This window comes from Lycium barbarum, chromosome 11 (assembly GCF_019175385.1).
Source record: "Lycium barbarum isolate Lr01 chromosome 11, ASM1917538v2, whole genome shotgun sequence".
Classification (NCBI taxonomy): domain Eukaryota; kingdom Viridiplantae; phylum Streptophyta; class Magnoliopsida; order Solanales; family Solanaceae; genus Lycium; species Lycium barbarum.
This window is the reverse complement of record NC_083347.1, coordinates 106,138,461-106,162,946: the sequence shown is the minus strand read 5'-3', so window position 1 is coordinate 106,162,946 and position 24,486 is coordinate 106,138,461.

The following is a 24,486-nucleotide window of genomic DNA, read 5'->3' as shown; positions in this document are numbered from 1 at the left end:
TTTATTAGCCGCCTTACATTTGTTTTTTTCTCTTGATATGAGTACCTTATTATGTGCTGCTCTCTAATTAGTAGTTTAATTAAGTGAAGTTAAGGCTAAAATATGAATAAAATGCTAATCATGTCCAAGAAATAGAATTCAACATATTAACTTGAGAAGATTAAAGAACATAGTAATGTGGAATCCATACGCATAATAGGCTTGACCCTATCTGCTACGATACTTGGCTAAAGATATTCTCATGGACAAGTTTGGTTTGTGTGGTGGAGAAAGTTCTGGAAAATTTTCTTTTGGCCGAATAGCTAAATTGATACCTGTACTTGCATTTGTGCTTTCTCGGGCCCTAAATTCAGGGAGTTTTCATCATTAAACACTTCAATTTGATCAAAACAAGTGTTATAAACGCCTCTAACTGGTGACTCAGCCTATGTGGCATTAATTGGGCCGATTTGGATAAAGAACAAGAGATACATGCTTATTAAGAGCATAACTGTGAAATTATTAAAAACAATCAACAATTAGACCTTCATTCAGCTCTATCTCACCGGATAAGAATGAAAGAAGGGAAACTCCCTTCGATGTCTCTGTAGCCTCCCGTTTATAAATATGATCGATAACATACTCATAACGAACTACTAAGACACTATTGGTTGACTCGCGAGACTCTTAAGCCTAAGCTCTAATATTAAGTTTGTCGCTATCCAAATTCGTGAGCCATGATAGGAACCTAAAGAGTTACTAATGTTGGGGTATGTGCCATAACCATGCATTTAGATATGGCATATTCTAACAATTATCATGATTAAAGTCTAAGTGGGAGATTGTTGGGACATATACTATAAGTGGGAGATTGATATATACAATTAACCATGTGTTTGGATACACTATTTATTATAGAAAAATTATTTATTCAATTCTTAATAAGGAGTTAAATAGATCATGTTCTAGTATGTATGTCCTTTACTTATATAGTAGATGATTTAGTGTATAGAGTTTAGCTTATACACGAAAGATTAAGTAGGAGTTCAGCCATGAAAATCAAATATTTTTCACTTTATTTGGTATTTTGGAGTTAGAGTTGAAGATGGAGTTGTGTTTGGTTAGAGTTTTTGCAAAGAATATTTGGTTATTTGAATGTATTGAAAGTGAAACAAGTGGGGAAAAAAAAATGAAAACAAGTTTGTTGGTGTTTTTCAAATTCCAGTTGTATTTGGAATTTCCATGGTCAAACGTTGATTTCCAAATAAAGTGAAAACGTTTTCCCAAAAAAATGAAAAATATTATGGCCAAACGGGCCCTAAATCATCGGTTCTTATAAGTATAAAGCTTATGTTCACAATCTAAGATTGAAATTGGACAAATCTATCGGTATGATTGTAGCACAATATTAAATATAATTATTTTCATTATGGGAGCTGTATAGTTCGGACTTTTTGTGCTAGTACATTTTGTATGTATTAAACGAACTAAGTAGAGATAAATATTTTTGTACTGAATATATAAAACAACTTCTCTAGTTCATTAAATGTACTTATACTCTTAATCTTGATATAATTATTACGATCAATGTGATTTGTTCATTATTTTGATTTATTAAAAGGTAGGACTCAATTGCGGGTCTATGTATTCTTGGTAAATTGTATAATGGCAAAATTCATTTGTGAAATTATAATTAGTTGATAGAATCTATGTCTCGACTTTGAGATTGATGATACCCCTTTATGGATGCTTATAAGTCTAATGTGAAAATCCTACAGGTGGATATTGTATCCGTCACATGATATAATTTAAACTGAAACATAAAGGATTTAATTAGTCAATGAATTAAGTTGTCAGTAATTTAATTTAATTAATTGGTATCTGTAACCTTAACATGGAGAGTTAAATAAGATTTAATGAAAGATAAGAAATTAAATTGGGGAATGAGATTCGAAATTAAATTGAGGAGTGCAATTACAGATTTTTAGGGGAATAATTTGTAATTTATTGTGGTAGGATTAATTCTGTCACACCCCCAACGAGGAGTATGACAGGCTCCGACCCGTAGGCCGAAAGTCACCTGACTTAACCATTACTTGGACATCACGTACCATAACTCAAAGAACATCTATTCGCGGAAAAGGGCCCACATAGAAATATTCGATAATTCAACATATATATATACATAAGCGGATCGGCAAGGTCGCTACACACAAAATATATCATAAAGCCGACAAGGCTATCAGAAAATATGAAGAAGCCAAAACAAGGCCGACAATGCCATACATAATATTTACATATCCCACAATGTCCATGAGCCTCTAAGAGTATACATATGAACATATATTATACTAACAGAAAGTACCCAAAAGGTAGCAAGGCCGGAGTAGTGGTACTTGCTAACACCGCTGAAGCTGGAAAATCCTACTACGGTTGCTCCTCGATAATTCTGTCAGAGCCTGCAGCACGAAATGCAGCGTCCCGTCAATGGGACGTCAGTACGGATAAAAGTACTGAGTATGTAAGGCAGGAGGGAAACAACATAATTAAGATAAAATGTGACATTAATATAGGCAAAAGAAATCCGAACATCTGGAAGTAGCACAAAATGCAATGCATGATAAAAATGATTTGGATATTTACGTATATATATATATAGATATATATGTACGTAATAGATAGTATCCATGCTCGGCCGTAAGGCTCGGTGTTATATGTGTAAAATCATGCCCGGCCATTAAGGCTCAAATGTTACACCTCGTAGTCTTGTACGTGAAATCTATTAGGTGTTAGTTGTTTAAGTCTAGACGTGGAGCATTTGTCTCATGGTTACGAGGGTTTGATTTCATATAATAAGCTATGGAAGACTCTGGGACCAAGCAAATCAAGGAGAATAAGTTTGTCGAAAATTTGAAATAGATTTTTAAGTCAACTTTGGAGAGGTATATCTCCATGTATATTAGGAGTTTTAAGGTATTTCAAAATCCTAAAATGAAGTTCGTCGAGTCTAGTTTCCAATGTAACAAACCGCTCGTCGATAGGACTTCGAAGTAGAGAATTATGGATGTTACAAACTGAGCTGACAAAGCAGAAACAGTACCGCTACAGTGCTGCCGCCTCAGCCACTATAAAAGGGGTTAAAACCCCATTTTTCATCAAACATTTTCCAAAACCTTCTAGAAATTTCATCCAACAAAAGGGGCTCTTATACCACCTATAAGTGAGGATTTTGAGTGGAATTTAAGCTACGGAATATCAATCGAGGTCCGGGCAACGTGTAGTCGCAATTATAATTTCGTTTGGTGTTGGAGTGAGCTTGGGAACAAGTGGATATTGAAGATCTTGATACTTTAGTAAATATAAGGTATGAATCCTTGAATCGTTTCCTTTATCAACATTGATTAAGGAATAATTGCAAGAATAAAAGTTATAGTTTGTTGTGTTGGTGTTGTTGACTTATGGATTGAGGTTTGAAGAGGATTTTGGATGAAAATACATATATTATCTTGTAGAATGTTGAGGATGTTGTTGTTGATGTTGTTAGTATTGTTTGGGAGTTGTTTTGGTATTTGGAGGAAGTCGATGATATAGGGGAAATGCGATGAAAGTATGATTAATGATATATTTCTCGATATATAGGCTCGGGTGAAGGGCAAGCTTCGATATAAGGAATTCTTTAAGTGGTGGATCGACGGATAAGGTATGTAAGGTGTTCGTTTCCCCTTTTCTTTGGCACGAATCCAATGATAACATAGACATGAGTGTTTCATAACGAATTCACTCTATTCCCATGTTTTGTATTTCAAATCTTAATATCTTGTTATTTGAATGATTCTTAAAGTACTATTTGATTTATCATCATCGATTACTCCTTTGGACTCGATACGAATTCCACAAGCTATTTGGAGACTTCCGACCTTATGTCACTCCGAAAGGCCAAGATCAGATCATTGACTTCTCATTCAAAAATCAACCTCAGAACATTGCGCAGGAGGCCTCAGGACATTGCGCTTTCCGTCCGCATCACGGAAGGAAAGCGGAAGGTCTCAGGACATTGCGCTTTCCTTCCGCATCGCAGAAGAAAAGCGGATTCCTGCGCAGCTTTCCCGGTTCGGAACCAACAATGGTATATACATATAAATAACTGTAATGCACTACTTTACTACACAGGTTAGATTATTGGCTTCTCATGCATTGTATATGTATAAATGTATTGCACTATTTTACTACACCGTGCCGCGCTATAGTCGGCCGGGCATGGCGCATAGATGCGCACACCACTGCAGTGGGCATGTTACGATATTGCCCCGGACGCGGGCTAATGATGATAACACCGAGCCTTAATGGCCGGGCATGATTTTACACATATAACACCGAGCCTTACGGCCGGGCATGGATACTATCTATTACGTACATATATATATATATATATATATATATATATATATATATATATACACACGTAAGCATACCAATGATTTTTATCATGCATTGCATTTTGTGCTACTTCCAGATGTTCGGATTTCTTTTGCCTATATTACTGTCACATTTTATCTTAATTATGTTATTGCCCTCCTGCCTTACATACTCAGTACTTTTATCCATATTGATGTCCGATTGACAGGACGCTGCATTTCTTGCTGCAGGCTCTGACAGAATTATCGAGGAGCAACCGTAGTAGGATTTTCCAGCTTCCGCGGTGTTAGCAAGTACCACTACTCCGGCCTTGCTACCTTTTGGGTACTTTCTGTTAGTATAATATATGTTCATATGTATACTCTTAGAGGCTCATGGACATTATGAGATATGTAAATATTATGTATGGCCTTGTCGGCCTTGTTTTGGCTTCTTCATATTTTCTGATAGCCTTGTCGGCTTTATGATATATTTTGTGTGTAGCGACCTTGCCGGTCCGCTTATGTATATATATATATGTTGAATTATCGAATATTTCTATGTGGGACCTTTTCCGTGAATAGATGTTCTTTGAGTTATAGTACGTGATGTCCAAGTAATGGTTAAGTCAGGTGACTTCCGGCCTACGGGTCGGAGCCTGTCATACTCCTCGTTAGGGGTGTGACAAATTCATTCATATTCCGAATTAATGCCACAATTGAAAGCCTCTATAATAAATTTGTGGTCCCTGCTATGCCTAATTATTCTTGGACTTGGAAAATAATATTCTTGGTGGAAAAGCAAGCCCACGTGTATTTTGGACTAGGGTTTGCACCATAAAACGTGGTTATATATAATATACTTTTCAGCCCTAAGAGTGACACTCTTTCCTAAGCTGTTACGCTTGCCCGCACAAGTATTCACTGTCCAAAGGCTAGTTAGGTTACAAAGCAGAAGGCTGCAGACCGTGGAACTGAAGGAAGATCGCATGGATGCTTAAAGGTTCGATTTGCCATCGCGGTCACGCTTCAAGAGATAAGTACTGATTTTATGTTTGATTAAGATCTCGATTATGTGTTATCTATATTACATGCAAGTTCGATCCTGGCTATTTGCTTCCGCTGTTTATGCTTGTATTCCATGAACTATCTCATAGGCGAACCTGACACTTATCAATTTCCACAATTCAGAATCAAAATGACAAAAGAATATATAAAAGTCTATATGTTTAGCAACGGAAGAAAACATAAGCATAATGTTTCTCAATTACTAAGTTATGGGGTAAATAACAACAAGGATGATGAGGATCCCATACCTCAACCAGATCGGTGAAATTAGAGTGCATGATGAGGTTACTACCACTAACACTTTTGTTAGTCTTCAGAATTTGGCTGAAATCCAGTATCTAGTCAGAATGGGGACCTAGGGATTGCCTTTGATCCGCCATGAAGATAGCAACCTGGAATATAAGGGGCTTGAATCAGCCCTAAAGCAAAAGGAGGTGAGAATCCTTTTGCAAAATCATGGTATAGAAGTGTTTGGTTGTATTGAGACAAAGGTAAAGGAACACAAGGCTCAAAACATTCTGAAGAAAGCTGCATAGGGTTGGAACACATGTTGCAACTACCCAATGGCCCCAAATGGTAGAATCTGGTTATTTTAGAAGCCCGATGTACAGGTGCAAATTCTACACAAACAAGAGCAATTCATCCATTGTAAAGTAATGAACAATGCAACTTCACTCTCTGCCTATCTCATAATGTTTTATGCTCATAATGATGCTCATGATAGAAATAGCTTGTGGGATGATCTTAGACTACTTGGGGTGGCAGACCAGGATGCATGGATTTTATGTGGTGACTTTAACAGTGTTTAGTCCTCATAGGATATAATAGGCTACCCTATGTCACCCACTGAGACAAAAGATTGTATAGATGATCTCCAGCTCACCCATTGAAATCAAAACGATGGCACTGTACTTTTTGCAACAAGCAATAATAAGGTTCAAGAGTATACTAAAAAATTGATTGGGCTCTGGGAAACTTCGAATGAATCCAAGAGTATGGTCATGTGGAAGCTGAGTTCCTCAACCCTAGTATCTCTGACCATTCTCTCATCTTTATTGAGTACAATCTCATATGACTATCCATCTCAGACCATTCAAACTGTTCACAACTATGCTAAATCACAAAGATTTTTCTAGAATCTTGAAAACTGTTTGGTCAAAGCAATATAAGGGAACCAATATGTTTCAACTGTGGCAATACTTAAAAGAATTGAAGAGTGCTCTCAAGGACCTTAATAATTATATGGCATCCTATGCCCAGAAATTGAAACACATAAGACAGAAACTGGACATAGTTCAAGCTCCTCATGCCAGCCTCTGGACCAAACTTTAATAGTAAAGGAGAAGTAATTACTGGAGGACCTGACAAAATTGAGCATAGTAGAAGAACAGGATCTTAGACAAAAATCTAGAACTATGTGGATAGCTTGTGAAGACGCCAACACAAAGTATTTTCATACACAATGTAAGATTGGGGAAATCAGGAATTCCATCACATCTGTGAATGATGAAATAAGTACAAAACTTACTGATCCTCTGCAAGTAGAGCAGGAGTTTGTTAATTTCTTTTCAAACCCCATGGGAACCTCAGTAGAGATATTGTTGTTACACCTCGAAAAATTTCATGTCATTGCACAATAAATATACCAACGTAGGGTGAGGTGTATACGGTGTTCCTACAAGTAAGAAGTAGTACTTAACGGTTCCCATTAAGATTCTAAAGACGTTTGAAGCAAGGGAAGAAAGTTCATTAAGAAAGGTGAAATATACGTTATGTTTCGGAAAGGATTTACAAAGTACCGAGTTAGTGTTGACTTAATAATGTCTTGAGGAAAAGTTATAACGCTCCTTAGATTGTTAAGGAAGTGTTAAACAAGTGCTAAGAAGGTTCCATAAGGATTGGAGATCAAACGAAATGACAAGAACAAGTTCAGAGAAAATGGATTATACAAACATTTATACGTTCCGTATAATGGTCCGTATAACCGTTACAGTGAAGGTCCACCACTGATGGAGTTATACGGTCACTTATACGGACCGTATAATGTGCCGTATAATGGTTACAGAAACGAGATGTTGTTAGGGCGATTTCACGGTCACTTATACGGACTGTATAAGTTTATACGGACCGTATAAGTGTCCGTAGAATGCACGACGTGTCATATTTGTCCAATTATAAATACAAGACGCCACGTTATTATTTTCATTTTTCTCACTTCTCCACTTCTCTCCAAGTCTCTAGAACATTCTACACCCTTCATCCACAAGAATTCAAGGAAAATCAAAGATTAATATCACAAATTCAAGAGAATCAAGTGTAAGAATGACATCTTGGATTGCTTGAAGTCAAGAAATCTCCTTGGATTGAAGCTAGGGTTTTTCTTCAAGTGAAGCATTTCCATCCAAAGCCCGTCCCTACATAATCAAAGGTAATTTTTATGATCATTTCATGTTATTTGGAATATTGAGGGGTTGAAAGACTTGGATTGTGGGAAAAGGTAGAACATAGAGCTTATATGTGAAGAAACAGTGTTCTTGAATAATAGTGTGACATGAACCATAATTCTTGATATGTTATGAGTATAATCTTGTTATAAATGGTATCAAGAATATTAGAGAAACATTATATGAGGATGAATGTGGTGTTATAATATGGCTATGGTTACGAATGACCTTGAGGGCAATTTTGGGAATTTAATAATGTTGAACTTGTCAAATTATGGATTATAATATTAGGAATGTTGCTATTGATGTTTGGGAGTTGTTATACCATGTGGAGGAAGTTGTAGAATCAAAGGAGATGCTTCCCAATCTTCGTTAGCTTTAGCTTAAGCCTAAGCATGTTTTCGATTATCTAATGTTAGTACGAACTTTGTTGAATGTAAAAACGTGAATATTGGAGGGAAGCGTTCAAGTGATTAAGTTAGCGAAATGTAAAGGTATGTAAGGCTAGTCCTTTGTTTACTTAAGGCATGATTCCTATGACACGACTTCCTTTATCTTTCCATGACTATCTTACATTTCGGAAACTATGAGTCTATGATTATAAAGAGCTTCTCATGAGATAAAAATAAGAGATATGTTACGAGTATGATAACGATGATGTTGAGTCTAAGTCTAGATATTCTAAAGCTTATGATGTGATATTCACTATTGGTACACTCACCTTAAAATGCTAGTTCCTTCAAGGTGAGCTATGATGATTATGATTACTCCATAATGGAATCGGGGGTGCTCGACCTTACGTCACCCCGATATAGTTATAAATTATCTTTGAGTTCTAATGCATGCTTTATGATAAGTATATGATGATGAGTTTACACCGTTCCTAGATGGCCAGACATGTCACCACGAAGGTGGGCTGCATACGATTACACCATGCCTAGATGGCAGGACATGTCACTGCGAAGGCGGGCTGCATACAATTACATCGTGCCTAGATGTCCGGACATGTCACCGCGAAAGTGGGCTGCATATGATTACATCGTGCCTAGAGGGCCGAACATGACATCACTAGTGGGCGGCGTGCGATGGTTACCCGGACGCGGGTTAACAATGATGGTATATGTGATATGTATGACTTGTGTTTTCTTTTAAAGGGTAAACATGTTATATCTTCATCTCATGTTTCATGATTTCTTTATTATGCTAGTATTATTCAGGCCTTACATACTCAGTACATATTTCGTACTGACGTCCTTTTCTTTTGGACGTTGTGTTCATGCCTACAGGTAGACAGGGAGGTGGCCCAGATTCATAGAAGCTGATCAGCAGATTTACAGGAGCACTCCATTATTTCGGATGTGCTATTTTGATACATTACTTTGTGTACATATTTGGGCACGACGGGGTCCTGTCTTGTCCTTATGTCTAGTACTCTAGTAAAGGCTCGTAGATACGTAAGTTGATGTCCTATGACGATCGTATTATACATTTGTATATCATTTTTGTAGCCGTGAGGGCTTATGTATATCCATGTATTACCTTGGAGTTATATGTGTTCGGAATGACTATGATGACTAGTGTAATGAGAGGTGCTCGGTAGCCAGCTCTGGGTACCCGTCATGGCCCCCTAGTCGGGTCGTGACAATTTTTTTGTCCTAACTCTGAGGTTATCAGAAATGGAACCTGTATACCATATGAGCAAAAATTCTTCCTTATCCATGATGTCACAGATGAGGAGATTGTAAAGACAATCAAGACTATGCCACGTGAGAAAGCTCCTGGGATTGATGGTTATCCTATTGAGTTCTTTACACAACAATGGGATACCATAAAAGGATCTGTCCTAAAGGCTGTAAAAGAATTTTTTTTTCACACTGGTAAAATGTTAAAGTCTTTCAACTGCACTGCAGTAACTCTGATCCTTAAAACCAACAATCCTACATTAGTGAAAGACTACAGACCAATAGCATGTTGCACCACAATTTACTATTACAAAAGTACTTACCAACAAATTGAAGCAAGTGATCAGCACAATTATTAGTTCTTCACAATATGCATTTATTGAAGGTAGAAGCATAATACATAATATCTTGTTGTCTCATGAGGTGCTTAAATGGTACACTAGGAAAGGCTTATCCCCTAGATGTGTGATGAAAGTATACTTGAGGAAGTCATATAACTCTATTGAATGGTGTTTTCTAAGGGGTATGCTTGTAGATTTGGGATTTCCTTTTAAGTTTATACAATGGATAATGGAATACATCTCCCCTGTATCTTATTCATCGGTTCTTAATAGGGGACTCACAAAACCATTCCAAGGGAAAAGAAGTATTAGGCAAAGTGACCCTATGTCACCTTACCTTTTGTGATTTCCATGGAATATTTGCAAAGACAGCTGAACAAGGTTGCTACTAACAGAGGGTTCAGTTCCCATCCCAGATCCAAGAAATTGAATGTAATGCATATATTTTTTGTTAATGACATTTTGATCTTTTGTAGAGCTGATTTACAGTCCATTATACTTATTCATGAGTCATTTCACAAATTTTCAGTAGTATCTAGGTTTAAGCAAACATCGACAAGAGTTCAATATACCTATCAGGTGTCAATCCACAGTTAAAACAAGATATTCTCAATCAATTGGGGTTCAGTGAAGGATCATTGCCTTTCAAATATCTAGGAGTGCCAATGTCCTCAAAGAAACTCACCATTGCACAGTGTATGCCCTTGATTGAAAAGATTACAGAGAGGATTAGGTACTAGTCAGCCAAGTTGCTCTCTTATGCAGGGAGGTTGCAACTTATAAAATCTATGGTGTTTGGGATACAAACTTATTGGGCACAAATCTTCATATTACGAAAGAAGATACTTAAACTGATTGAGTTTATGTGCATGTCCTTCTTGTGGATAGGTTTTGATGTCATTTCCAAGAGAGCACTTGTATTGTGGGAGAAACTATGTCACCCAAAGGTTGTTGGGGGCTAATATACTACACTTATGCTATTGGAACAAGGCTGCTATTCTGAAACAACTGTGTGCTTTAGCAGAGGAGAAGAACTGTTTATGGATTAAGTGGGTACATGCTTACTACATTAAGCAAGAACCACTGGAGAGCTGTCAAATACCCAAGAATGCTACTTGGATAGTGATAAAGATTAAGCAAGAAAGTATGTGTTGAATTTGAATTCACTACAAGAAAACCTGCAGAGCAGATTAGCATCAATAGTGGTAAGCAATAGATACTCCATCAAGAAAATGTATGTTACCATGCTACCACTTCAACCAAAATTTCCCTAAAATAACTTGTTGTTGCGTCTAAATATCCATCCCAAGCACAAATTTATATTATGGCTTGCTCTACTAAGAAGATTAGCAACAGTAGCCAGGTTACTCAAATTTGGTGTACTTGTACCTCCTTCATTTGTATTTTATAATGGACCTGATGAGACCATGGAGCATCTTTTCTTCACCTGCTATACAACAAAAGCAATATGGCATAGGGTAATAGTGTGGATAAGGGAATATAGCCAAATAGGAAGTTGGCAAGAAGAGGTGGAGCGAGTAAACAATAGAGCTAAGCAAAGATCAGGTAAAGGTGGCATCATAAGTTGCTTATTTGCCATGGTCGTGTCTGTTATCAAGAGAGAAAGGAATCTGATAAGGTTCCAGGAACATTTTAGTTTAACAAATTATGCAAGGAACTAGCAATTTTCATTCATATCAGGGGGAACAAGCAGAGGAAATGGCAACCAATACCCAACCAGTTTCTGCAGTCTCCATGAAGTCACCAAAGAATGAAGGATGCAACTGATTAACTGAACTAACCTGGTAGAAGTTTTCAAGTCCATATAGAGTCTTGTAAGGTGATGGAGGCAAGTATGTTTATGTTTTGGTCTAAGTATAGCTATTGAGGGTGTCATGTGTCCTTTGTTCTATGTTTTTTTCATGACTGTCTTTAGGCCTGAGTAATAGATTCCAGTTTTGTAATGGGGGTCTTTTTTTTTCCTTTTTTTTTTTTTTTTTTGTGGAGAAAGTTTGGCAATGTAAAGTTCAATTTGGTATTAATAAAATCATTTAATCGGTAAGCCTTTATTCACTTTGGCATTAATAATATCATTTAATCAGTAAGATCCTACGTCTTTGAGAAAGCAAGCACTTGAAAGGCTAAAGATTCTACATATCTCATAATCGGTAAGCTTTTCTTCACTTGAAATTGCCAAACCCACCAAGATGACCCCATTCTACACAAATATTGAATAACACATTAAAATTAGGCTAGGAATTAGAGCAACAACATACCCAGTGAAGTCCCACAAGTGGGGTATGGGGGAGGGTAGAGTGCATGCAAACCTTTTTCCTACCTTGGTAGGTAGAGAGGTTGTTTCCAATAGACACTCAGCTCAAATTAGGCTAGGAATTATTCATAATCTTCAAAAAAGTCAAATTTAAAGAAAAGTCAACCCCCGGTCAAACTAGTCAATTTCGAAAAGAATTTATAAAATTGGATTACCTATATATCAAACGAATCCAAATAAATCAATTAGAGTTCAATTACTAGCTAGGTCAAATCCTCAAAGTTCCTAGTTGAAAAACTAGGTCAAATTACCCAATTTCACAGATCAAATCTCATGTTTTGATGGTCCAAATCCAATCATAATTGAGTATAATTCTCAAAGGATAACAAAGAATAAATTATCTCTTTAGGTCAAAGTCATTCCCTGTGAAATCACCTACTAACTCCAAGTATCCAAAAGTGGCAAGAGATACCGACTGAAATTCATCGCTGTCCAATTTACACCCAGGTCTGGTCTTCATCGCAATCGCTGAAAGGTATCACACAATCGCCAGGGTCAACTCTTAATCAATCCATGTTTCCTTCTTTGTGATTGCGTACCACAAAATACGTTCGCAAAGGTCAATAGTACTGTGACCCTCTGCATTCGCGGAAGGTCTCACATGTTTGCAAAGGCTTACTGGCCCTAACCACTTTTTATCGCGACATCAACCACCAGGTCCGCGATTGCGTGCACCAGAAATTTCAACTGTTGAATTCAAGTTGCAAAATTGTCAAATTCCATCCTGAGCCCCTTATGTCCCAACCATACCAACAAGTCCCAAAATTTAATACCAACTTAAGCAAACTCTTAAAACAAGGATTAAAATGCAAATACTAAAAATGAGGGGTCGGTACGTTGTTACACTTTCTTTTCCAAGCTTTCTAGCGTCATATTTCACTTTGTATATGTGTTACACCTCGGAAAATCTTCCGTTGGTACGCAAGTGAATGAACTAGTGAAAAATACGAGTAACGGGTTAATGATGACTTAAGGGAATTTTGGGAAAGAGTTATAACGTCCCTTAGATTTCTAATGAAGTGTTAAACAAGTGTTAAGAAGGTTCCATAAGGTTTGGAGATCAAACGAAGTAACGAGAACAAGTTCAGTGGACTGATGGGTTATACGGCTTATTATACGGACCGTATAATTTTATACGGACCGTATAATGGACCGCAGAACCATCACAGCGAAGGATGCTCACTGGTGGGATTATACGGTCAGTTATACGGACCGTATAAATTTATACAGCCCGTATAATGGGTCGTATAATGGTCACAGTGAAGGGTGAAGGAAAGACACATTTCACGGTCAATTATACGGACCGTATAATGAACCCGACAGATCAGTGGTGGGTTATTAAATAAGGGGCTAAGTTCGTGAAATCATTTCCACATTTCATCCTTCTCTCTAAAACATCTCTCTAAATTTATTACACAAGTTTTCAAGGATTATTAATGATCAACAACATAAATCAAGTGAGCCAAGAGTAAGGAAACCCATTAAAGACCGTCCAAGTCAAGAAATCCAAATTGAGGAAAACTAGGGTTTTGCTCAAAGTGGAGTATTATCAACTAAGGCTCGTTCCTACAACATCTAAGGTAAGATTCATGATATTTATATGTTGTTTAAGGTATTTGAGAGTTGAAATGCTTGGTCATTAGAAGAGTATAGCAAAATGGGTCATAAATGATGAATAGTGACGTTTTGAGAAATAGTTTGAACTGAATCATGATTGTTGTTGTGTTGTGATATGAATGGGTTATAAACGTCGTTAAGATCGTGAAATAGACATTGTATATGAATGGACGAGGTCGGGGGTTATGACCATGAATATGGGTGAATTAGGAGCAAATTGAGAAATCTAGATAATGTGGATAATTAATGACTATTGTTATGATATTGTGAGTGTATTGTTGACGTTTGGGAGTTGAATTACGATATGGGAAAATGTTGTATAAATAAAGGAGATGTTGCCCGAATTTCTCTAGCTTTAGCCATGTGTGCTAGTTATCGATTCTAATGATAGTATGACCTTAATGAAGGTAGAAACGTGAGCATCAGAGGAGTACGTGCAAGTGTAGAATAGTTCAACGAAAAGGTATGTAAGGCTAACCTTCTTTCATAAGGCATGATTCTTTGGCCAATCATTTATCCTTCTATGAGCTCATAATGTGCTCTATATGATTCTATTATCAAAAGCTACTGAGCCTATGATCCTTGTTGTGTACTACAATTGTACTACGTTCCTCATATGACGAGTAAGCCTATAATATAGACGTAACAATAATGATGATGATAGAGATGATGATGAGAGTAAAATGATGCTAGAGATGCTTATGAGCTATTATATGTATGTGTGCCTATGAAGGGTTATGATGAAACCCCGAGCGTATAATGCCGGGTAGAATATATGTATAGAGTATGTATACGAATACGTAACGCGCGCACACATCTGAAAATGGTACCGATAACCCTGTTGCCTTGGTAGGGCCAGGTAGATATAACCTTGAGCCTTGGTTGGCAGAGTATGTATGAAACACTGAACCTTCATGGTCGGGCACGCTATGTATATATGTATATATGTGTATATGCTATGTATATGACATCATTAAGAGTACGAATATGTTATTTATATGAGATGTAAATGATTGTGAGGGAAATTGAGTACGGATATGGACGTATGTATGCGGATACGTAATAGAACGGAATGTCCCTATGGAAAGCAAGTAAGTGCCATGATGATGATATTATTGTCTCCCCTCCTATGCTATTTCATATGTTGTCTATTATGCTTTCATATTGATATTGATCATGTTTTACATACTCAGTACATTCTTCGTACTGACGTCCTTTTGTTTGTGGACGCTGCGTCATGCCCGCAGGTGCACAGGGAGACAGGCTCGATCATTAGCTACATTCTCAGTGACTTCGTAGCGAAGCTCCACTTCATTTGGAGCCATAGCTTTTGGGTACTTATTCTTTTGTGTACATAATTATGGGTATAGCGGGGTCCTGTCCCGCTCATGTGACATGTGATACTCTCCTTAGAGGCTCGTAGTCACGTGTATATGGTTAGATATGTCTGGCCTTGTCGGCCTATGTTTTGTATATCATTTTTGTCGGCCTCGTCGGCCCATGTACATTGATGTGGCATAGATGCCTATGATGATATAAAGATGTTGTTGTCCAAATCAGACTAGTTTGATGGATGAAAGGAAATGTATGTCTAATTATGTGGCTCACCTAAATGTAAGCATAATAGTAAGCTACGGGGTGCCCGGGTGGGCTAGCACCGGGTGCTCGTCGCGGCCCCCTAGTCGGGTCGTGACAAATGTGGTATCAGAGCAGTTCAGTCCTAGGGTGTGTCTACGAGTCGTGTCTAGTAGAGTCTTGGTTATGGGTGTGTTGCGCGCCACACTTATAAACAAGAAGCTGCGGACATTTTAGGACTAAATCACCTTCTTTTTTTCCTAAGAATCGTACGATAGGGCTATGATATAAGAAAATTCTTGTTCCTTAATCGTGTGTTGTGTATTTCAGAAACGCCTAAAAAGAGAAAGGCTACAGCAGCCCAAAAGGGCAAGACGGTGGCAGAAAAGTGGGTGAAAGAGCACCGCCACCGGTAGTAGAGGAAAGTGAGGCCGGAGTGTGGCCCAATCTCAGTCCTCCCAGACAGTGCCTATTACTGAGGAGCCAGCTCCTCCACCAGATGCTTCAGGCCGAGATGTGAAAGAGGCCATACATTTGCTTACTCATTTGGTTGCTGCTCAGACTCAGCGGCAGAGTACGAGACAGGGTGATAGGTCCGTTAGTGCGAGGGCCCGTGATTTTATTGCTTTGAACCCTTCGAAATTCTTTGGGTCAAAGCCGGAGGAGGATCCTCAGGACTTCATTGATGGCATGTTGAGGACACTTCAATTGATACATGCTTCAGACACCGAGTTGGTGGAGCTAACGTCATATAGATTGAGAGATGTCTCAATCCAGTGGTATAAGGTTTAGATGGCTTCACGGGGAGCCAATGCACCTCCACCGGTATGGCAAGCGTTTGTTGACGCTTTTCTCCGACACTATATGCCTCCAAAAGTTCGGCGAGCTAGGGCCGATAAGTTCTTAAATTTGAGGCAAGGTAGTATGAGTGCTCTAGAATATAGTCTCCGCTTCAATTCATTGGCTAGGTATGCTTCGGCCATGGTAGCGGATATGGGTGATCGAGTGCACCGGTTTGTTAAAGGCCTAGGGCCACACTTGATGGATAGATGCTTGACTACGTCCCTTCAGGACAATATGGATATTGCACGCATTCAGGCCCATGTTCAGAACTTAGAAGAAAGCCTGCAACAGCAAAGAAGTGAACGTGAGCAAGATAGGGGACATAGCAAGAGGGCTAGATCTTCGGGTCCGACGAGCGAGTTTAGAGGCGGGCACAGGCAACAGTTTCCCAGGCATTCAAGACATTCTATGACTAGTGCACCTCGACGGTTTTCGGGCCAGGGATTTGATAGATCTACTCATTCCGGACCGAGTCAGAGTTATTCGGGGTCTCAGTTTAGAGATGATTCGGGTCAGGCAAGGCCACCCGCACCGCGATGTTCCCAGTGTGGGAAGTCGCATTGGGGTCGATGCCGATTGGGCTCAGATGGTTGTTATTCATGCGGTCGACCGGGCCATCTCATGCGTGATTGCCCCTCAGTACATGGTAGAGGTAGGACCCAGCCATCAGGGTCAACAGCCGAATCTTCAGCATCTGTACGCCCTACGGGGCCAGGTTCACATGCGCCAGTCGGCCATGGTAGAGGCAGAGGGAGATCCCCCACTTCTAGCGGTCCTCAGCACCGTATTTATGCTTTGGTTGGACGCCAAGATCTTGAGTCTTCTCCTGACGTGGTCACAGGTATATTATCGGTATTCTCTCATAATGTATATGCTTTGATTGATCCGAGCTCCCCATTGTCCTATGTTACTCCATATATTGCAGGTCGATTTGAAGTCGAGCCGGAGTCGATCAAACATTTTGAGGTGTCTACACTCGTGGGTGAATCGGTAATAGCTAGCCGAGTATATAGAGATTGTGTAGTTGTGATATGTGACCGTCGTACTATAGTTGACTTGCATGAACTAACGATGGTAGATTTTGATGTCATTATGGGTATGGATTGGTTGGCTTCTTGTTATGCCAATGTTGACTGTAGAATAAAAATGGTTCGCTTTCAATTTCCGGGAGAACCAGTTTTAGAATGGAAAGAAAATACGGCATCACCAAAAGGTAGGTTTATTTCCAATCTAAAGGCAAGGAAAATGATCACAAAAGGTTGTATTTATCATCTAGTACGAGTTCAAGATGTAGAAGCTGAGTCGCCGACTCTTCAGTCAGTTCCGGTAGTGAATGAATTTCCGGATGTATTCCCGGAAGAGCTTCCAGGCCTTCCTCCCGGAGCGGGAGATTGAATTTACTATTGATGTGTTTCCAGACACTAAGCCCATATCTATTCCTCCCTATAGAATGGCACCCGCAGAATTGAAAGAGTTGAAGGAGCAATTGAAAGACTTGCTTGAGAAAGGCTTTATTAGGCCTAGTTCATCCCCGTGGGGAGCACCCATATTGTTTGTCCGAAAGAATGATGGCTCTTTGAGAATGTGCATTGACTATCGGCAATTGAATAAAGTGACGATTAAGAACAAATATCCTCTTCCGAGGATCGATGATTTATTTGATCAATTGAAAGGTGCCAAATGGTTTTCAAAGATCGATTTGAGGTCCAGTTATCACCAAGTGAGAGTTAGGGAGAAAGATATCCCTAAAACAGCTTTCAGAACAAGATATGGCCATTTTGAGTTCCGAGTAATGTCATTTGGGCTAACTAATGCACTGGCGGTATTTATGGATTTGATGAATAATGTGTTCAGACCTTTCCTGGATTTATTTGTGATAGTATTCATCGATGACATCTTGGTGTATTCTAGATCCGAGACAGAACATGCGGATCATTTGCGTACTGTCCTTGGAGTTCTTCGGACTCGAGAGTTATTTGCAAAGTTTGCCAAATGCGAGTTCTGGTTGACCTCAGTGGCATTTCTAGGGTATATTGTTGCAGCCGATGGTATTCGAGTGGATAGCCAAAAGATTGAGGCTGTGAAGACTTGGCCACGGCCCACAACTCCTACGGAGGTACGTAGCTTTCTGGGCTTAGCAGGTTATTACAGGAGATTCGTTGAGGGTTTTTCTTCTATTTCTGCCCCACTCACAAAGTTGACCCAGAAGTCAGCTAAGTTTCAATGGACAGATGCTTGCGAACGCAGTTTCCAAGAGTTGAAGGACAGATTGACGTCCACCCCAGTCTTGACACTTCCGGAGAGATTGGAAGGATATGTTGTTTATTGCGATGCTTCAGGTGTTGGATTAGGCTGTGTATTGATACAACATGGCAAGGTGATTGCGTACGCTTCAAGGCAATTGCGAAAACATGAACAGAATTATCCAACCCATGACTTAAAATTGGTCGCGGTGGTTCATGCATTAAAGATATGGAGACATTATTTATATGGTGTCCATATGGATATTTATACAGATCATAAGAGTCTCCAGTATATCTTCAAGCAGAAAGAGTTGAATTTGCGGCAACGACGATGGCTAGAGTTGCTAAAAGATTATGATGTTGATATCTTGTATCACCCCGGAAAGGCGAAAGTTGTGGCTGATGCTCTTAGCCGCAGGTCCATGGGAAGTCTATGTGAAGTGCGACAAGAAAAGAGAGAAATGACTCGTGAGCTCCAACGGTTAGCTAGCCTAGGAGTCCGAGTGATGGACTCAGGTAGCCGGGGAACCACTATTCAGAATTTAGCAGTTTCGTCGCTAGTAGCGGAAGTGAAAGCGCGACAATATGAGGATTCCATGCTAATGCAATACAGAGATTCACTCCCTCAGAAAGAAGGGTCATTATTTGATATTTCAGGAGACGGAGTTCTCCGATGTCGAGGCAGGTTATGTGTTCCTGACGTGGCAGGTCTACGCCACCAAATTTTGAGAGAAGCTCATTGTTCCCGTTATTCTATCCACCCCGGAGCGACGAAAATGTACCATGATCTTAAGTCTATATATTGGTGGAATGGGATGAAGAAAGATGTAGCGAAATTTGTAGCTCAATGTCCCAATTGTCAGCAAGTGAAAATCGAGCACCAAAATCCAGGTGGATTGTTGCAAGCTATAGAAATCCCAACTTGGAAGTGGGAAGTGATTAATATGGATTTCATCACAGGTCTACCCCGTTCTCGACGTAAGTATGATTCTGTATGGGTGATTGTCGATAGACTCACAAAGTCAGCTCATTTCTTACCAGTCAGGACGACATATGTGGCTGAAGATTATGCAAAACTGTATGTTAAAGAGATAGTGAGACTCCATGGTGTTCCAGTATATATTATCTCGGATAGAGGGACTCAGTTTACAGCTAATTTTTGGACGTCTTTCCAAGAGGGTCTAGGGACCCAAGTGAGCCTTAGCACGGCATTTCATCCGCAGACTGATGGACAAGTTGAACGTACCATTCAGACTCTTGAAGATATGTTACGGGCATGTATGATAGATTTTGGAGGTAGTTGGGATGATCATTTTCCACTCATTGAATTTGCTTCCAATAATAGTTTTCATTCTAGAATTCAAATGGCACCGTATGAGGCTTTATATGGGCGAAAGTGCATATCCCCAATTGGGTGGTTTGAAACTGGAAAAGCTAAGTTGATAGGGCCAGACTTGGTCCAGCAAGCCATAGAGAAATTCGAGCTCATACAAGATCGGTTGTTAGCGGCTCAAAGTCGCCAGAAGTCCTATGCGGATAATCGTCGAAGGGACTTAGAGTTCCAAATTAAAGATTGGGTATTCCTTAAAGTGTCACCAATGAAAGGCGTTATGAGATTTGGCAAAAAAGGGAAGCTTAGTCCCCGGTATATAGGGCCTTATGAGATTGTGCGCAAGATAGGCAAGGTGGCCTATGAGTTAGATCTACCTCCAGATTTGGAGTCAGTCCATCCAGTTTTCCATGTCTCGATGCTTCGGAAATGTGTTGGAGATCCTACTAGGATCGTCCCGGTAAATGATGTGCAAGTGACAGAGAAGCTAGCCTATGATGAAATACCCATTGTCATACTAGATAGGCAAGTACGGAGGCTTAGAAACAAAGAAATGGCCTCAGTTAAAGTTTTGTGGAGAAATAACAATCGAGAAGAAATGACACGGGAAGCGGAAGGAAGTATGAAATCTAAATACCCACATCTATTCCAGCCTTTGGATGAGGGCCAAGATGAGGCGCCAAAATCATAAGGTATGTATGCTTTCTTTTATGTTTTTGGTCGCGTGAGGCCAAATTGTAATGCTATTATGTTGTGGCCCTGTGAGGCATCGATATTATGGGTTGTTGTCACAAGATGGTAGTGTCATATTACAGAGGAAACTCTGGCGAAATTTCTCTAGAGTCCCCGAGTGCTTAACATTCGAGGACGAATGTTCCTAAGGGGGGAAGAATGTTACACCTCGAAAAATCTTCTGTTGGTACGCAAGTGAATGAACTAGTGAAAAATACGAGTAACGGGTTAATGATGACTTAAGGGCATTTTGGGAAAGAGTTATAACATCCCTTAGATTTCTAATGAAGTGTTAAACAAGTGTTAAGAAGGTTCCATAAGGTTTGGAGATCAAACGAAGTGACGAGAACAAGTTCAGTGGACTGATGGGTTATACGGCTCATTATACGGACCGTATAATGGACCGCAGAACCATCACAGCGAAGGATGCTCACTGGTGGGATTATACGGTCAGTTATACGGACCGTATAAATTTATACAGCCCATATAATGGACCGTATAATGGTCACAGTGAAGGGTGAAGGAAAGACACATTTCACGGTCAATTACACGGACCGTATAATGTTATACGGACCGTATAATGGACCGTATAATGAACCTGATAGATCAGTGGTAGGTTATTAAATAAGGGGCCAAGTTCATGAAATCATTTCCACATTTCATCCTTCTCTCTAAAACATCTCTCTACATTTATTACACAAGTTTTCAAGGATTATTAATGATCAACAACATAAATCAAGTGAGTCAAGAGTAAGGAAACCCATTAAAGACCATCCAAGTCAAGAAATCCAAATGGAGGAAAATTAGGGTTTTGCTCAAAGTGGAGTATTATCAACTAAGGCTCGTTCCTACAACATCTAAGGTAAGATTCATGATATTTATATGTTGTTTAAGGTATTTGAGAGTTGAAATGCTTGGTCATTAGAAGAGTATAGCAAAATGGGTCATGAATGATGAATAGTGACGTTTTGAGAAATAGTTTGAACTGAATCATGATTGTTGTTGTGTTGTGATATGAATGGGTTATAAACGTCATTAAGATCGTGAAATAGACATTGTATATGAATGGACGAGGTCAGGGGTTATGACCATGAATATGGGTGAATTAGGAGCAAATTGAGAAATCTAGATAATGTGGATAATGTGGATGATTAATGGCTATTGTTATGATATTGTGAGTGTATTGTTGACGTTTGGGAGTTGAATTACGATATGGGAAAATGTTGTATAAATAAAGGAGATGCTGCCCGATTTTCTCTAGTTTTAGCCATGTGTGCTAGTTATCCATTCTAATGATAGTATGACCTTAATGAAGGTAGAAACGTGAGAATCGAAGGAGTACGTGCAAGTGTAGAACAGTTCAACGAAAAGGTATGTAAGGCTAACCCTACTTTCATAAGGCATGGTTCTTTGGCCAATCATTTATCCTTCTATGTGCTCATGATGTGCTCCATATGATTCTATTATCAAAAGCTACTGAGCCTATGATCCTTGCTATGTACTACAATTGTACTACGTTCCTCATATGACGAGTAAGCCTATAATATAGACGTAACAATAATGATGATGATAGAGATGATGATGAGAGTAAAATGATGCTAGAGATGCTTATGAGCTATTATATGTATGTGTGCCTATGAAGGGCTATGATGAAACCCCGAGCGTATAATGCCGGGTAGAATATATGTATAGAGTATGTATACGAATACGTAACGCGCGCACACATCTGCAAATGGTACGGATAACCCTGATGCCTTGGTAGGGCCAGATAGATATAACCTTGAGCCTTGGTTGGCCAAGTATGTATGAAACACCGAACCTTCATGGTCGAGCACGCTATGTATATATGTATATATGTGTATATGCTATGTATATGACATCATTAAGAGTACGAATATGTTATGTATATGAGATGTAAATGATTGTGAGAGAAATTGAGTACGGATATGGACGTATGTATGCGGATACGTAATAGAACGGAATGTCCCTATGGAAAGCAAGTAAGTGCCATGATGATGATATTATTGTCTCCCCTCCTATGCTACTTCATATGTTGTCTATTATGCTTTCATATTGATATTGATCATGCTTTACATACTCAGTACATTCTTCGTACTGACATCCTTTTGTTTGTGGACGTTGCGTCATGCCCGCAGGTGCACAGGGAGACATGCTGGATCATTAGCTACATTCTCAGTGACTTCGTAGCGGAGCTCCACTTCATTTGGAGCCATAGCTTTTGGGTACTTATTCTTTTGTGTACATAATTATGGGCATAGCGGGGTCCTGCCCGCACATGTGACATGTGATACTCTCCTTAGAGGCTTGTAGTCACGTGTATATGGTTAGATATGTCTAGCCTTGTCGGCCTATGTTTTGTATATCATTTTTGTCGGCCTCGTCGGCCCATGTACATTGATGTGGCATAGATGCCTATGATGATATAAAGATGTTGTTGTCCAAATGGGACTAGTTTGATGGATGAAATGAAACGTATGTCTAATTATGTGGCTCACCTAAATGTAAGCATAAGAGTAAGCTAAGGGGTGCCCGGGTGGGCTAGCACCGGGCGCTCGTCGCGGCCCCCTAGTTGTTGGGTCCATCCCCTTATTTTGAGGAAGAAAACACCTCCCTTATTTTAGGGAAGAAAACACTTCCCTTGTTTTGGGAAGAAAATATCTTCCTTGTCTTTGGAAAATTGTCAAGTGCTTGCTTGAGTCACTAATGACATCAATAGGTTCATCTCATACCTATAAATAGGGAAGCTTTCTCATTTGTTAGACACAAAAAAAAAATTAAGAAGACAACATATCCCAAAGAGAGAAAAATCTAAGAAAAATACTCTTAGTGAAAGGCTTAAGTAAGAGAAGTCTTTGAGAGAAAAAAAATTCTTGAGTGTAATTGGGATTGGGGTTGTGAGGTTGAGTGTTGTAAAAACTTGTAATATTTCTTCTTTAATAAGATCTGCAGCAGCAACATGGACGTAGCTCTCACATTGAGGGTGAACCACTATAAATTTGTGTGTGCTATTTATTCTTCGCTTACATCACGGCGTAAGTAGGTTCTGTCTAAGGAGGTTGGTATTTAAGTGGTCCAGCTGTGACTCTCCAATCTTTCCTAGGAACCTGCTTACAAAGGTCGGATTTGGGATTCAAAATCCTAACAACTGGTATCAGAGCAACAGGTTGTGTTGTGATTTAGAAACGATGGGAGGCGAAGATGGTACGACGCACGACATCGGTAAATTCGATGGTACAGATTTTGCGTTCTGGAGAATGCAAATTGAAGATTATTTATATGGCAGAAAGCTTCGTGAACCTCTGAGTCCGAAACCAGAGGAGATGAAGCAAGCAGATTGGGATCTCCTCGACAGACAAGTTCTGGGAGTCATTCGGCTGACGCTGTCGAAGAACGTTGCTCACAACGTGGCAAAGGAGAAGACCACCGCAGATATGATGAAGGTATTGTCTGACATGTATGAGAAACCTTCGACAAATAATAAGGTATTTCTCATGAAGAAAGTATTTCATTTAAAGATGATGGAAAATGCTCATGTTGCCGCACACGTAAATGAATTCAATACCATTGTAAATCAATTGTCAGCGGTAAAAATTGATTTCGATGATAAAGTGCAAGCTCTAATTTTGTTGGCATCCCTACCAAATAGCTAGGAGCCAATGAGAGCAGCGGTTAGTAATTCTGTCGGCAGTAACAAACTAAAGTTCAACGATGTTAGGGATCGTATCCTTGCTGAGGAAGTGCGCAGGACAGATTCTGGAGAGGCATCGACGAGTTCTGCTTTTAATGTTGAAAACAGAAGCAGAAATTATGACAGAAACTACAACCGAAATAGGGGCAGATCGAAGTCAAGGAATGGCAGGGGTCAATCTAGACCAGGACGAACAC